This window comes from Podarcis pityusensis (genome assembly GCF_964106645.2).
Source record: "Podarcis pityusensis genome assembly, chromosome: 5".
Classification (NCBI taxonomy): Eukaryota; Metazoa; Chordata; class Lepidosauria; order Squamata; family Lacertidae; genus Podarcis; species Podarcis pityusensis.
In genome coordinates, this window is record NC_138032.1 from 47,694,368 (window position 1) to 47,709,638 (window position 15,271).

The following is a 15,271-nucleotide window of genomic DNA, read 5'->3' on the forward strand; positions in this document are numbered from 1 at the left end:
GTTACGGAGCAAATGCACTCAACCGGAGCCATGGCTGCTGTCAGTCAAGCAAAGCGGGAGCTGCTTGCAGGGCTTCTGTCCCGCTTTGCGCGGCTCTAGCTTTGCTTGCTTTACAGCCAGGAGGAGAGGGAGGAGCCGGGGAGGAGGGAGGGAAGGAGAGCCATGGCAGCAAAGCGGGCAGCAGCCGCTTACACGGGAGGAGGGACAGACGGGAGCCGGAAAAAGCGCCGCGTAGCCAGCAACAGCTGCTGCAGCCTCAGCTAGCAAAGGTCCGTGTGCTCTCTAAACGGAGCAATGAGGCTGCAGAGGGACGGCAGGGCACAGGAGGGCTCTGAGCCACGAGCGCAGTGAAAACCAGTAAAAAACGTTTTTAAAAAGGCTGCTGGGGACAGGAGGGCACGGGATGAGGGAGAGGGGAAAATTACGATTCTCCCAGCATCTCAGCTGATCTGCTGAGCAGGACTTGGGTTGCAGGGGATTCGCCATTAGCTGCGTAAAGCAGCAAAGAGGGAGAGAAGGAGCAAAGCGGGAGAGGAAAGGAGCTGCTTACACTGCTGTAAGTGGCTGCTGTCTGGTTGGCTCCTTTAAAGCAACAGTGCTCTTTCCCTCCCCCCTCCCCGCTCAGCTTGCCGAAAAGCTCCTTCACACACCCCATGCGTGTTCCTTCTCCCCTTAAACCCCTCTTCTGCATCATTAGCAGCATCCTTCTCCCCACACCCCACGCGTGTTCCTTCTCCCCTTAAACCCCTCTTCTGCATTATTAGCAGCATCCTTCTCCACACACCCCACGCGTGTTCCTTCTCCCCTTAAACCCCTCTTCTGCATTATTAGCAGCATCCTTCTCCCCACACCCCACGCGTGTTCCTTCTTCCCTTAAACCCCTCTTCTGCATTATTAGCAGCATCCTTCTCCACACACCCCACGCGTGCTCCTTGTCCCTTGAATGCTTTTCCTTCCCTCCCCATTTAAAGCGTGGTTACAAAGCACGGATCCACATGGATCCTCAGGATTTTTGCACTGGGTCACCCCAAGTTCACCATCAGATCACATAGCATATCCATGGCTACAGCCTGCACCAAAAAACACACATGCACCCACTGTTTCATGGGGCTGCAATGGCGCAAAAACGTGGTTACAAAGCATGGATCCACATGGATCCTCAGGATTTTTGCATTGGGCTACCCCAAACTCACCGTCAGATCACGTCTGTGGCCACAGCATGAACCACAAAAATCATACATCCACTGTTTCGTTTAGAATATTTTATTTCTTGTTTTCCTCCTCTAAAAACTACGTGCGTGTTATGGTCAGGTGCGTGTTGTAGAGCGAAAAATACGGCAATCTACATTTGTTTGATGACAAATATACCGAGTTGACTCTTAACTCTTAACTGACTCTTAACTCCACATGACTTTGTACAATCTTATTACCTCACAAGTATCTAAATAGGGAGTTTCCTAAAGATACTTTCTGGGCAGATTAATGAATTTGCCTAGAAAGTATCTTAAGGAATACCTTTTGAAAACAAACCTTGTGTTTTAAAATATATCAAGTAGCTGTTATTTTACTTACAGCGTCTGCAGAGTGTTAAAATGCTCTTCCTTATCTGCCCAACGGTCCCTCCTCTTTCCAGTACCATACGCAAGCATGAAGGCCGTTTTCTGGCAGCAGATAAATTTCCATATCGCTTTCCCTGTCAGATTCCTGGGCTATGAGATAAAGTGGTTTCATACAACACAAAAAGGAGAAGGTTAATGTAAAGTTCTTGATTGCACTTATGGGTAAGAAAAACTTGGCTAAGGCTTTTAAAAGAAATTATGCAGGAGTAAGTTCTGGTGGGAGTTGAAATGTTGCTGTTTTTCTCCTCTCTCCCCCAACATGGATGGTGTTTTCCAGTTCAGTTCTAGGGGCCTCATTTAAGGTAAGCATCACAATCTGTTCTTTCCCTTGCACGTTCAGTTGTAGGGTGGTTCAGGTTTAAGAGAATTGCATGTTTAGTTTCTGAGACATGTTTTTTTTTCTGAACCTTTTCATGAAATCTTTCTTTAGTTTTGCAAGTGACCGGGTTGGGGGGGAGTTATATTTTGCTGTCATACAAGAATTCTCAATTTAGGTTTGAAATAAACTAGAATAAAGGATTGTAAGAAAATATTCACCCTAATGTTGCAGCACTTAATTCTAAGCTCTTGCCTCCTGCTTTGCTATCTTAGAAGTAACCAACTCAGACAAACTTAAAACAATAGGTTCTCTCTTGTTTTTATAAACTTGTTGGAACGTTGAAATGAAAAGTAACCGTTGGGAAACAAACTTTTATCCCACAAGCCTTCACTTTTTAACCAGCAGAGTTGTAAATCGTCAATAGATGTCATTTTTGTCCTTCGCAACATTTTGATATACTTTTATTGCAAACATATCTATTGCAAACATATTCCAAAAAGAGACTGTATAAATATATTCTCAAGCAATTTTATCAACCTCATTGTGCAGTTTTAATAACATGAGGATTTGAAATATGCATGTGGCAAAAACTGGCTTTAAAAAAATGATATGTTATTAAGAACTTTATTCTTTGTGCTAGTTAAGTATATTGGCATGCCAGCTGAAACTGATGTCATTTTTGTAAACTTTATTCTTTGGATTTAGTCACCGCTGGATGCCTCACAGTTGCTGAGGTTTTTCCTCTGACAAGTTGCAATTTTTTTCATCCCATTTCCTTTATGTCTGGTTTTATGCTGTCTATATCAGAGTTTGGAAATAAATTAAGCTGAACTGATAGTGAAACCTTGGGTGCACCACTAAGTGTTTTATATATGGAATTATTTTTATTGCTTTGGCACATGTAATTGTTTTAATTGTTGACATTTTTATTGTGAAATCTCTGAGATATTTTATTGAAAGTGATTCATAAATTGAATCAAATAAATAAACAACCATTTTGGGGCACAGTGCTTCTGATCCAGTATAGGTCAGTTTATTTGCCTTTACAAACATATTTGACTAGCTGGTCAGGCAAGACCTGTCCACCTATTTATTATTTCCTTTTTTCCAAAATTGTGTACCCTTACCCGTTACCATTTTTAAAAGGAGAGCAAACATTCCACCTGCATTTGCAGCTTAGGTGTAGGCATGTGCACATTTCTTGTAATACCCTTGTGGTCACTGAAAAAAGGGTCAAAATGTTAGATGAACTGGTTACATGTTGTAAAAGAATGACATTATGTATTTTGAGTGTTTTTATGGCAATAAACTTAGGCTTAACTAAAGATCTCAGTTATTCCAGGTTAGTGTAATGAGTGGGTGACTGTTTAGGAATAATAGCCCTGTACTACTTTTGACGCGGGTGACGCTGTGGGTTAAACCACAGAGCCTAGAACTTGCCGATCAGAAGGTTGGCAGTTTGAATCCCCGCGACGGGGTGAGCTCCCGTTGCTCGGTTCCTGCTCCTGCCAACCTAGCAGTTCGAAAGCATGTCAAAGTGCAAGTAGATAAATAGGTATCGCTCTGGCAGGAAGGTAAACGGCGTTTCTGTGAGCTGCTCTGGTTCGCCAGAAGCGGCTTAGTCATGCTGGCCACATGACCCGGAAGCTGTAGGCCAGCTCCCTCGGCCAATAAAGCGAGATGAGCGCCGCAACCCCAGAGTCGGCCACGACTGGACCTAATGGTCAGGGGTCCCTTTACCTTTACTTTTGAATAGCTCAGCTATGCTCGTCTTTGTCTTCAGTATGATCCCAATCCCTTACTCATGGCCTCCCATTCTAGAATAACTCATAATGACTCCAGAGCTACTGTTTTATCCTGACACTCTTAACCATATCAACATATCTTATTTCTTTTCCTATAGCTCATCCTTCCCACCTCTCTAAAGTTTGTGTAAAGTGTGTCTTGTCAAGTTTAGTAAACTCTTAGTAAGCCCATAGAAAATTTGTGTGTTAGGATTCTTGGATCAGTGGACTATTATTGCAGACTATTACTTGAACCTATGACGTTTAGAAGGGAGGCAGTGAGAGATTTTACTTTCTTGGGCTCCATGATCACTGCAGATGGTGACAGCAGCCACGAAATTAAAAGACTCCTGCTTCTTGGGAGAAAAGCAATGACAAACCTAGACAGCATCTTAAAAAGTAGAGACATCACCTTGACATCAAAGGTCTGTATAGTAAAATCTATGGTTTTCCCAGTAGTGATGTATGGAAGTGAGAGCTGGACCATAAAGAAGGCTGATCGCCGAAGAATTGATGCTTTTGAATTATGGTGCTGGAGGAGACTCTGGAGAGTCCCATGGACTGCAAGAAGATCAAACCTATCCATTCTGAAGGAAATCAGCCCTGAGTGCTCACTGGAAGGACAGATCGTGAAGCTGAGGCTCCAATACTTTGGCCACCTCATGAGAAGAGAAGACTCCCTGGAAAAGACCCTGATGTTGGGAAAGATGGAGGGCACAAGGAGACAGAGGACAAGATGGTTGGATAGTGTTCTCGAAGCTACCAGCATGAGTTTGACCAAACTGTGGGAGGCAATGGAAGACAGAAGTGCCTGGTGTGCTCTGGTCCATGGGGTCACGAAGAGTCGGACACGACTAAACAACAACAACAACAACAACTTGACGTTTATGCTATGGAGTCCTACAGAGCTCAGTGTTATACCCCATGTTGTTCAACATCTTTACTGTATGATGATGCTGGGAGTTGTCACTTATTGATTTAGTCTGCAGGGATATTAGAACCAACATCAACTGTGATTTCAGCACAGGGTCTCTCTCTTTACAGCAGTAATGGGAATGAGCAAAGTGGCTTTGAGCTTCATATTATAAGATTATGGATTTAAACCATTTTGCATATATATACAAAAACAAAACTATGTAGACAAAATATGAAACAACTTGTCTGTTCCATTAGCTCAGATACATCAAACACAAATTATATAATGTGCACTAAGTAAAGTGGAAGATATCCTGAGTAGGAACCAGCTGCATAACCTGCCACAATTCAACAAGAGACTACACACCAATAGCTCCAATGGCCCATATCAAACTAATAGCATGGCTCTCCAGTGTGGAATAAATTGAAGCTAGAAGACTCAACTCACACCACTGAATTAATTTCACTGCCTTAATTTGCTAATAATGTCAAGACCACTTGTCCTCTCTCTCCCCATCCTCTTGGGGGAGTATGTTAATGGATAACTGCCAGACCTTCATTGTTTTGTCAACGTGAATCCATACCTAAGGAAGTTCACTACTGCTTGCATGTACAGAGAAAACTTGTGTATATTTAGGTTCCCAGAGTCCAGAGTCAATTATCAGGCTGCAGATAGGAATTTCTTAAGGAAAACAAGATAACAGTCTAGGAAATTGATCTGAGTAAGCCTTCTGCTGCTGAGTCAGCAGCAGTTAGTGTTAAGAAATGGATCAGCTATAAAATGTGCATCTCTCATAACTTCCTTAAAAGTCAGAAAGCATTTGCAGCCATTTCTATTTTAAAGACCACCTGTTCCCACATGAAAATGCCCAGAAATTGAGGTCTTCATCTGAGACCTTTAGAATTAAGATGGGTAGTGACCAGAGCCTTTTCAGGTGTGCCACCCTGTCTTTGCAGTACATTTCCACAGAGGTTCATCTGGCACTGATCTAAAGTCTTTTTTTGGCAACAGGTGGATATATTTTTCTTTTCACAGGCTTTTTGATCTTAGTGTTTTAGCTTGGTTTTTTAAACTGAGTTTGATACTGGTTTTGGCTTGGTTTATAAGTATGCAGTTACACTGTTTTAATACTTAATTTATTGTGTTTCTATTTTGTATCTTTTCGATTGTTAGTTACCCTTGAGGCCTTTCAGGCTGAGGAGGATTCCGAGTAAATAAATATTAATAGCAGGGATTCGGAGGTGCAGGAGGGGAGGAATCTCAATCCTACAGAAAGTACTTAGAAGTTACAAGCTGTGCGCACATGCAGTGATAAGCCATGCTGCCTAATTGCTCCTGCTTTGCTCTCCCCCAGCACTAAGCAGGAAGCCTTGGCTTTCCATTTCATCCAAACCCAGGGGTCATGGTTTGTTGCTTCCCAACAAGCCAAAAATCAGCATGCCAACAAACCATTGATTAAGGCTGGCTAGTGATTGTGGCTTATTAGTTTAGTGGTAATGGGGAGCCACTCACACCAGGGGAGGAGTGAAGTGCAAGCAATTGGGTACCGGGATGTTGCTCATTCAAAATAAACTACAATAAAGCTCAAAAGTCCAGCTTATTGTTATGGGCAAACATGGCTAATGTTTCTTCTGAAATATTAGAAACTTTTAAAACCTAAAGTAGGGTGATGAATGCAGCTTCCTGCTTTGATGTACACTTCAGAAAGGCAATTAGCAGCCGCAAGAGGAATACTGAAATCCATTATCTATTCTAGAGAAGAGATACCATTAATCAGAATGATCAGTTTGCACAGCTATTTAAAGGTTTGTGTTCATACTGACAAGGGACTTATGTATTAAACAGCTAGCTGTTCTATTACTAAGGTAAAACATACCTTCAAATATCTGGGCTTTTAAATCAGGTGCACCTGATCGTGTGAAGTGCGCACTATTATTATTTATTACATATTGCACCTTTCTCAAAAGGATTAAACATATCACTACTAAAACAATTCACTGAAAGCTTTTAAAAACAGTTTAAAACTCCTTGAGTGCTAACCAAATACCTTACTTAGAACACTAACCACAAACACCTCTTGATTGTGAGTTGATCCCATATTTCTTCCTCACTTAAGTACCACGTAACATTGGCATCCACAGACACCTGTACTATTTAAATATACAAAGCATATGTATTGCTCTGTGATTCATTTTGGCATAGGTCTGGCATGTGCTGTAGTATTTGTTTGTGCTAATTTGAGCTGGCAAGATACCAGAAGCATTTTTTCACTTAAGAGAGTGTGCAGAATGCAGCACCTCATCTTCAGAGTTTGTATAACCAAAAGCAGATATGGTATTGTTTAATCTGAGTATATTTAGGACATGGATTGATTGACTATGAATGACTGAAGTTCAGGAGCATATGAATTGGACAGTACACTGCCTTTGAACAACTGTATGCATGGGTTTATTTTAATCATTAACTGAAGAGCTATGTGGGATAGCAATCTGAGTGGGGGCATGTTAAATGCATGTTCTTGTAAGATGCAATGCATGTGAGAAATTGTGGGTTGAATGGCTGCCTGCAGCTACTAGGGGGTGGTGTGCTATTTGGTAAAATGCACACACTTTGCTTTACCTGTTTTTCTGGATAAGCTTCTGCTTTTATGTCACAGTGTAGGGATACAGAATGTGGAAAGCTCCTGTAGTTAGTTATATGTTTAGCATACCACCGAGAACTAAAATTTACTTTGTGTTTTTCCTGCCCAGATACGTTGCGCTGTTCAAAGTAGTTTCATGAAACCAGCTAGCACAAGTAATAGTGTGTGCCATTGATTCTGTTTGTTTGGCAAGCACCTCCTAAAATACATAATGCCTTGGATGACTTGCCACAAAAGATAGAGCCCTAAGAATGTTTCACCTTTCTTTTGCCAGTAAAGCACAACTGCGTCCACTCTGGGTACTTAACCTGACTGAGCTGGCAGTTGTCCATTGTTATCAAGAGAGTGGGGGAAGGGAGGGGATAGAATAACTTGATCCTCTTAGTCGAGATATGCAACACACGCTGCAGACAGCCCGATCTGGATTTTATTTCTTCATCTCTATGTGATCCAGTATGCATTCCTAACATGTTACAAACAGTTTGTGTCTCTGAAAGCACAAGATCAGTTTTCAGTGGCAACAGCCCCTAAAGGAAACAGACTGATTCCTCCTTGAGCAAACATCTGGCCAATTGTGGATGGAATTAATTGCTGATCTCTGCTGCCTGTGTTTTTCTTCTCTTGTCATTTCCTTTGCAGCTGTGAAAGGCAAGTTTTTAGACCTGAAAGCAGCATGGACGTTTCCAGCAGTAGTAGTCTAAAGTTACAAATATTATAGATACATTTGGATTTAAATACAGTGGTACCTCGGGTTAAATACGCTTCAGGTTACATACGCTTCAGGTTACAGACTCCGCTAACTCAGAAATAGTGCTTCAGGTTAAGAACTTTGCTTCAGGATGAGAACAGAAATTGTGCTCCGGCGGCGCAGCAGCAGCAGGAGGCCCCATTAGCTAAAGTGGTGCTTCAGGTTAAGAACAGTTTCAGGTTAAGAACAGACCTCTGGAACGAATTAAGTACTTAACCCGAGGTACCGCTGTACCTCCTGCAAACATACTCATTTTGAAAGCTCAATATGAGATATGCAATTATTTTGGAAAAAATTAAGACTCCGTCTATGTTTGCAACACTTTAAAAATTAAGAACCTCTAGCGTGTCAAGCTTACTCCCCTGCAATTAAGGAAAATAACCACCTACAAAGCTGACTGTTTTTTTTAATTGCTTTTAACCATTGGTAACATTGAGATAAATTCCAAAAGGTTGATTTAGACAGAAAAGTACATATTTTAATAATGATCAGAATTGCTGTTTTGTCAGAATCTTGTCAAATCTTGCTCTTTTGTCATATCACAAATCATCAGCTGCATTCAAGAACAATTTCTAACATTTGAAAGGTGTGATAGTTAACCTACAGGTTTACTGTTAATGCCCAGAGGCAAACTGCAGTGTTAACAGTACTTTGTCTCCACTCACATATTTCTTAGTTTATTGGAATAAAATCCTTGGTTACAGTGGTGGAAATTAAAGAGGCCACTTTGTAGCAGACTCCATACACTTGAAGAGTGGCCTCAGTGCTACTCACCCAAGACTCAGCCTGCTGGTTTCCTATTTCATTGGCTATTTGTTTATGGCAAGGTACCTGTAGCTTCCTGCCTGTGTCTAAATCATGTGGCTTTATATCACTGTTGAAGTCATCTAGTACCTAGAATGTAGCAGGAGTGCCTGCAAGTATGGCCTGATTGTCTGATTCTGCACTCTGGGTTGCTTGTTGTCCATCCCTGCCAAGCTCTGCAATCGCATGGCTATCAGCGGACAAATTTAGAAGCAAATGCTAAGTGTTTTGAGGAAAGTTTCATTCAGTCCATTCTTAGCCACTGTATCGACCAAACACCACTGTCCACCAAGGTTGGCAGGGGGTTGGACTCGATGGCCCTTGTGGTCTCTTCCAACTCTATGATTCTATGAAAAACATTAAAACTCTTAAGGACTTGATAGTGCTTCACACCACCTAGAGGAGCTTACTGTGTCGTCACTCCCTATCCCTATTTATCCTCACCATCTTTGTTCTCCCCAGCTTATATACTTCAGTGGAAAAGTACAGAAAAAAGGTAGAAAGCAAGAATTATCACAGTGGCATGACTGAAAAATAATAGAGAATAGGCTTTTAAAAACACTGAAGTTAATGTTTCAGTGAGAAAGAAGACTGTAGGGAATTGTGGTGGTGATGAGGAACTACCACCAAAATAGGGTGGTCTATATTGAGCTTTATGTTGCAACTCAATGCATGCTTACTTGGATGTAAGCCAATTGAATTCAGTGTGACCTTCAATACACAACACATAGAACAGGACTCTCAAAATACTAAGTAAATGTTGCCTTAGAAGAATCAGCTGTACTTGGGATGTGTATCGATAAACAGGAGTTTTACCTCTTGGGAATCTGGAAGCAATGTTGTCCTAGATTGGCTAAACTGATGATTTTGTATGTGTTTAGTCTTTTATTTTGAGCATAGTTTTAATTTCTTACATATTTTATTTTAATATTAAATATTCTATTTCCCTCACACTTGCCATAACCTGACTACCTTTCAGAGTCTATTATTTTGTAGGCTAATCTAATAGGAATATTGACTCTAGAGGATGCTGTCTCAGTGTAACAAGTCTAAGATAATCCACAACTCTGTTTCAGTCCCACACTACTTTACTGCCCTGCCAAAGCATCTTGACCACCAGCATTTGACATTCTGCATATGAGTCCAGGGATGAGCATCTAAAATGATGCTCCACATTTTTGTGTGTCTATTTTTCTTCTCAAACTAAGATTAACTGAAGCAGAAGTTTGAAACTCCTCATGTTCTTTCATTCATTACACAATTACGTGCACGTATTTGTGTGTCCTCCCTCAGCTATCTCATATTAAGTGGTTTTTGGCAGACAATGAGAGTTATGGAAACAATTAAAATTCCTATGAAACATTGTCTCACTTGTTTATTTGGAAGAGTGGGTGGTGGTTGGGAAATAAAAGGGCAGAGCCTTGCTTTAAAACAAAAGTAATTTGCTTTGGAGAGGACTTTTTCAAGGAAAAAATGTCAGTGTCTTGTATAAGTTTTAAGCTTTCTGTCAAACTGAGCATTGACAATACTAGGTCAAACACATTCAAAATATTCTGACAAGCAGTGATACAATACTGATATGTAATTGGATTATGGTTTAGTGTAGAAATGAAGTTTAAATGCTCATTAATTTCCTACGGATAAAAATACAGAATAAAGCAATGGTTTGATCTAATCATACTTGGAGCGTGTAGTGTTTATTCAGAAGAATCCCCACAAGCAGGAGACCTCTGGTCCCCCCCCCCCCTTGGTATGCATGGGTACCATAGAAATAGGAAACTGTGGTGCATGGAAATGGGAGGCAGGAGGGCAGGTGTCTTATTTTTGCCCTAAAGCAGGGATGAGGAACCTGTGGCTCTCCATGTGTTATTGAACTCCAACTCCCATCAGCACCAGCCAACATAGCCAGTGGTCAGTGATAATAGGAATTGTAGTCCATCAGCACTTGGAAGGCCAGACACTTTCCACCCCTGCCCTATAGGGATCTAATGCAGGTGCTACACCCATCATAGGACTGGATTAAGCTTTACGTGTACATATCAAATATCCACTTTAGTTAATATAAGCACTCTTGTTTTTCTTTTGGTTTTACTGGTTTGATAAAAAGGGTTCTGCTACAGTTCATTCAGCTACAGTTGATGGACTACTGCCTGGATGACTTTTTGTTTCTTATTACTATTAGCTATATAACAGAACCTGCCAATAACTGATATGATGATGGAAGTATTTGCTCTGATTAAGGCAACATATTCTGGGACTGATATGATAATTTGGACAAAAATACATATGACCTTACTCAATTTTGGCAAGTTTTGAGGATTTAGGAGTTACCTTTTTAAGTATTAACAAATTTGTTTTAAGTTTATAAAAATACTTTTACAAATAGTAATTAACAACAAACCATACTGGCTGATACTATCTCATGTATCTCACTCCCCTTACACATCCTAATGAATGTTCTTGACAAATCTAATGTGATTAAAATAAATAATATATATCATTGTATGAGATTTAAAATAATAAATAAATAATAGAAAAAGTTAAATTTCATGGGTAAGAATGTGAAATCAGCAGGTATGCTACTGCTATCTTTGCTAATGATCAAGAAATGTACACAAGATTCTTTTAAAAAATACCTTTAATTTATGCACTTTTCCCTAAACTATTTTCTCATGCATTGGCAAGAGAGAAAACTATTTTCTCATGCATTCAGCCAAAGTGGTAATGATGATGAGATAACACTGGGACATATATAAGCCAACACTATAGCCCTGTTCTCATTTCCTGTGTGGGCCAGGGGTGCCCAAAGTTTTTTCAAAGAGGGCCAGATTTGATGAAGTGAACATGTGTAAGGGCCAACCAAAGTTGTTGAGTGTTGAGCTTTTTTTTAGGCCCCCGAAACAGACATGCCTGGTGTAGGCAATCCCTTGCCCCACACTCAGTTCGCCTCAAGATAGGAAATTGACTTCTATGTTATACAGCAGTGCACCTACAAAAGCATTATTAATACACTCTACTGAATGTATGGAGGGTAGGTCCTGCAGGTGCATGCATTCATTGACCAAGTATGTTGAAGGTGTCAACAGCGCATTCTGTTGTTAGTACTTGACTTCATGCACTGAGGAGTATACTCAAGAGAAGTGAATTCTGCAGTGACTGCAGTAACAATTCGAACCAAAACACACTGGTATAATGGGTCTGCTAATTGCCTTTTCTTAACCATTTAAGCTGGGTTGTCAGGAAAATTTAGAGTTAAACTAGAAATTGGATTCTGGATAAAGCATTCATTCAGTCTGAGTTAGATGAGTCTCCAATGATTTTGGCAGCTATAAATTAACAGGTGCAGCTGTGAGGAGACTGATGGCTAGAATGATTGGAGGGAGGCATGATCACCTTCACTTAAGTGAAATATTTTGTGACAAATGAGAATGCAAGGAAAAGATATCATTCCATTTGCCTCTACACACCATGAGGAATGTGGTCTTCACTTTTTCACCTGGCTATACCATTCCTGTGGGACACGGGTGGCGCTGTGGGTTAAACCACAGAGCCTAGGGCTTGCTGATCAGAAGGTCAGCAGTTCGAATCCCCATGATGGGGTGAGCTCCCGTTGTTTGGTCCCTGCTCCTGCCAACCTAGCAGTTCGAAAGCATGTCAAAGTGCAAGTAGATAAATAGGTACCGCTCCAGCAGGAATGTAAACGGCGTTTCCGTGTACTGCTTGGGTTCGCCAGAAGCGACTTAGTCATGCTGGCCACATGACCTGGAAGCTGTCTGTGGACAAACACCAGCTCCCTCAGCCTATAGAGCAAAATGAGCGCCACAACCCCAGAGTCGTCCGCAACTAACAGCCAGTGGTGCCTTTACCTTTATGCTATTTCTGTAGTGAAGTAATCAAACATTTTCTGCCTCATTTCATAGCGGACCTCATTGTGGGAGACAAGGTTGTGCATGTAAATACAACTTTAGAAAGGGAAAATCCAGTGAAGTTGGAAGGGAAGGGGAAAGAACTAGGAACTTCATTCCTCCCCTTATGTAATCTAAGAATTCCATGAGGAAAGGGGAAATTATAAAGTCCTGTCCCATCTCTTTTGCTACATTCCTGATAGAAATTGAGCAGTCTGTTTCCACTTCATATAAGTGAGAGAGTAATGGTATTTAGAAAGTAGGTTAGAGAGTGAAGCAAAACACGTATGAGTGAATATGAATAATGAAGCTAAGTATTTTGTATGTGATAAAAATGACTTTGTAAGCTCCACCCATCCCTGGATTTCCACCATATGGCTTTTTTCAAGTGTTGAAATTTTGAATACTGTACAGAATATTCAAGGCAGGAGAGCACAAAATGAATAATCACGCTTGTCTAGACCACCCCATTTTTTGCTATTGGGAGGGGGGCTATCATAAAGAATTAGCCAATACTAAACCCTTTTAAGGTTTTGAACTTCAGATATTTGAAAGAGAAAAGGCACATTGCATATAGGTGCTCAGCAAGAGCCAATTACTGCTTACCCGAGGTGAGTGAACAAGTGGCAAATTATAAGGATATCAAGGTTTGGCATCTCAGAACAACTTGTTGATACCATTAGACAGTTTCATCTCTTCTATGTGTCATTCTGTGAATCCAGGGCAGCTACAAATGCCCAGATTTGTTTTCATTCACTATTTGAAGCAAGGCAATAGTGAGAATAGGTGAAAGTAAAGGGACCCCTGACCATTAGGTCCAGTCGTGACCAACTCTGGGGTTGCGGCGCTCATCTTGCTTTATTGGCCAAGGGAGCCGGCGTACAGCTTCCGGGTCATGTGGCCAGCATGACTAAGTCGCTTTCTGGCGAACCAGAGCAGCGCACGGAAACACCGTTTACCTTCCCGCAGGAGCGGTACCTATTTATCTACTTGCACTTTGAGGTGCTTTCGAACTGCTAGGTTGGCAGGAGCAGGGACCGAGCAACGGGAGCTCACCCCATCACGGGGATTCGAACCGCTGACCTTCTGATCAGCAAGTCCTAGGCTCTGTGGTTTAACCCACAGCACCACCCGCGTCCCTATAATAGTGAGAATACACACCTCTTAAATGCCAGGAGTTCCTCTATTTGGTGGGAGAGCAATAGGCTAATGTTCCAATGGGTCTCTTTAAAACATCAGTTGGCAGGATGTTATAGACTTGCATCCAAAACTGAAAATCTTCCTTTCTGTGTGTGTCCCTCTAGGCCCATATCATTGTAGCTTTTATGTAAACTGTATTCATATTTATCCGAATTTATGATAAGGAAAACATTTACAGTGCTTTCCAAACCCTCAGATAACAGAATTTGTAGACTTGGCCAGTGCAAAGTACATGCTTTCAACAGTTTTGTATAGTAATTTTGTCCGCAGAAAGAGCTCCACCCTTGATCTTTACCACATGTATTATGAAGAACATGATGAAAAAGAAGGGTCACCTCCAGGGCAAGATTTCTTCAGCATTGCCATATGTGATCAGCTTCAGTTTCCTGTTTTAGGGTTTTTTTATAAGGCAGTTGGGCAGCTGCTACAGTCTGTTGGAGGAAGAAAATATAGTGCTTTTCTGCTGTAGATTTCATACATTTAGCAAAAATATTTTGGTCATGCTGGCTGGGACTGATTGGGAATTGTAGTTCAACAATAGTCCACAAGGTTCTAACCTCTGCTCAAGGGATATCTTATTGTTTACACCTTGCCAAAATAAATGTCACTATGATCATTGGTTTTGTACAGGCAGAGCATGAAGTTCATAATTTAGACAATTACAGAGTGACTTAAGACAGGAAAGAAGGTAATGAAGGATGGCTCAAACATATTTGGAATTCTCAGAGTAAACAAATGTTGAATGAAGTTTTTTATTTGGAAAAAACCACCCTGAATATAACCTTAGGGAGACTTCACTGTCATGGACATTGTAAATAAGGCTTTGAAATGTTAAAATGTTGCTAAGCATTGATTAAACATTTATTTACTAACTGTATAGCAAATAAATACTTGCATGTTTACGGTATGTAATTTACCAGAATTGGATGATAACTTGTGATCTGGTAATTCTGCTCTTCGAGACATCGTGGCATGAACTTTGTGTAAGAGTGGGTTCATTCAATAAAAAAAAATAAAGGCGCATTTAAAGAGCCTTTTATTCCACCCATAAAGATGCTTTGTGCTGTAGCTGCTGTGTATTTGACGGACCAATTGGGGAGAGACACAGCCAAAGACTGTTTTGAAGCATATTTCAATGCTCTTATGCTAAAAACTATGCCTTCATCTTTGGTTTAGCAATGTGAATGGTAAGTTTAAATTTGTGTGAATTATTCTATTTCCTCTGCAGGCAGTGTTTCTATCCATGCAAATCTATTCTCTTGCAAATTGTTTTTTTCCTTCTATATTATTGTTCATAGTGGGTTCTTGAGGGGATATTAGATCTTACAATTTTGA

The 15,271-nt window shown here is 40.8% G+C and overlaps 1 protein-coding gene across 7 annotated transcripts in view; it reads left to right on the plus strand.

Annotated features, from left to right (window-relative positions):
• Positions 1 to 15,271, plus strand: part of ADD3 (adducin 3) — a 96,215-nt gene that overhangs the window by 43,123 nt on the left and 37,821 nt on the right. For 3 of the 7 annotated variants that reach the window (XM_081005927.1, XM_081005928.1, XM_081005929.1), the window contains one exon: positions 1,897 to 1,921. The exons of the other annotated variants lie outside the window; for them this stretch is intronic. The gene's annotated coding sequence lies outside the window, so the exon portion shown is untranslated. The remainder of the gene's footprint in view (positions 1 to 1,896; positions 1,922 to 15,271) is intronic. 7 annotated transcript variants of the gene reach the window in all.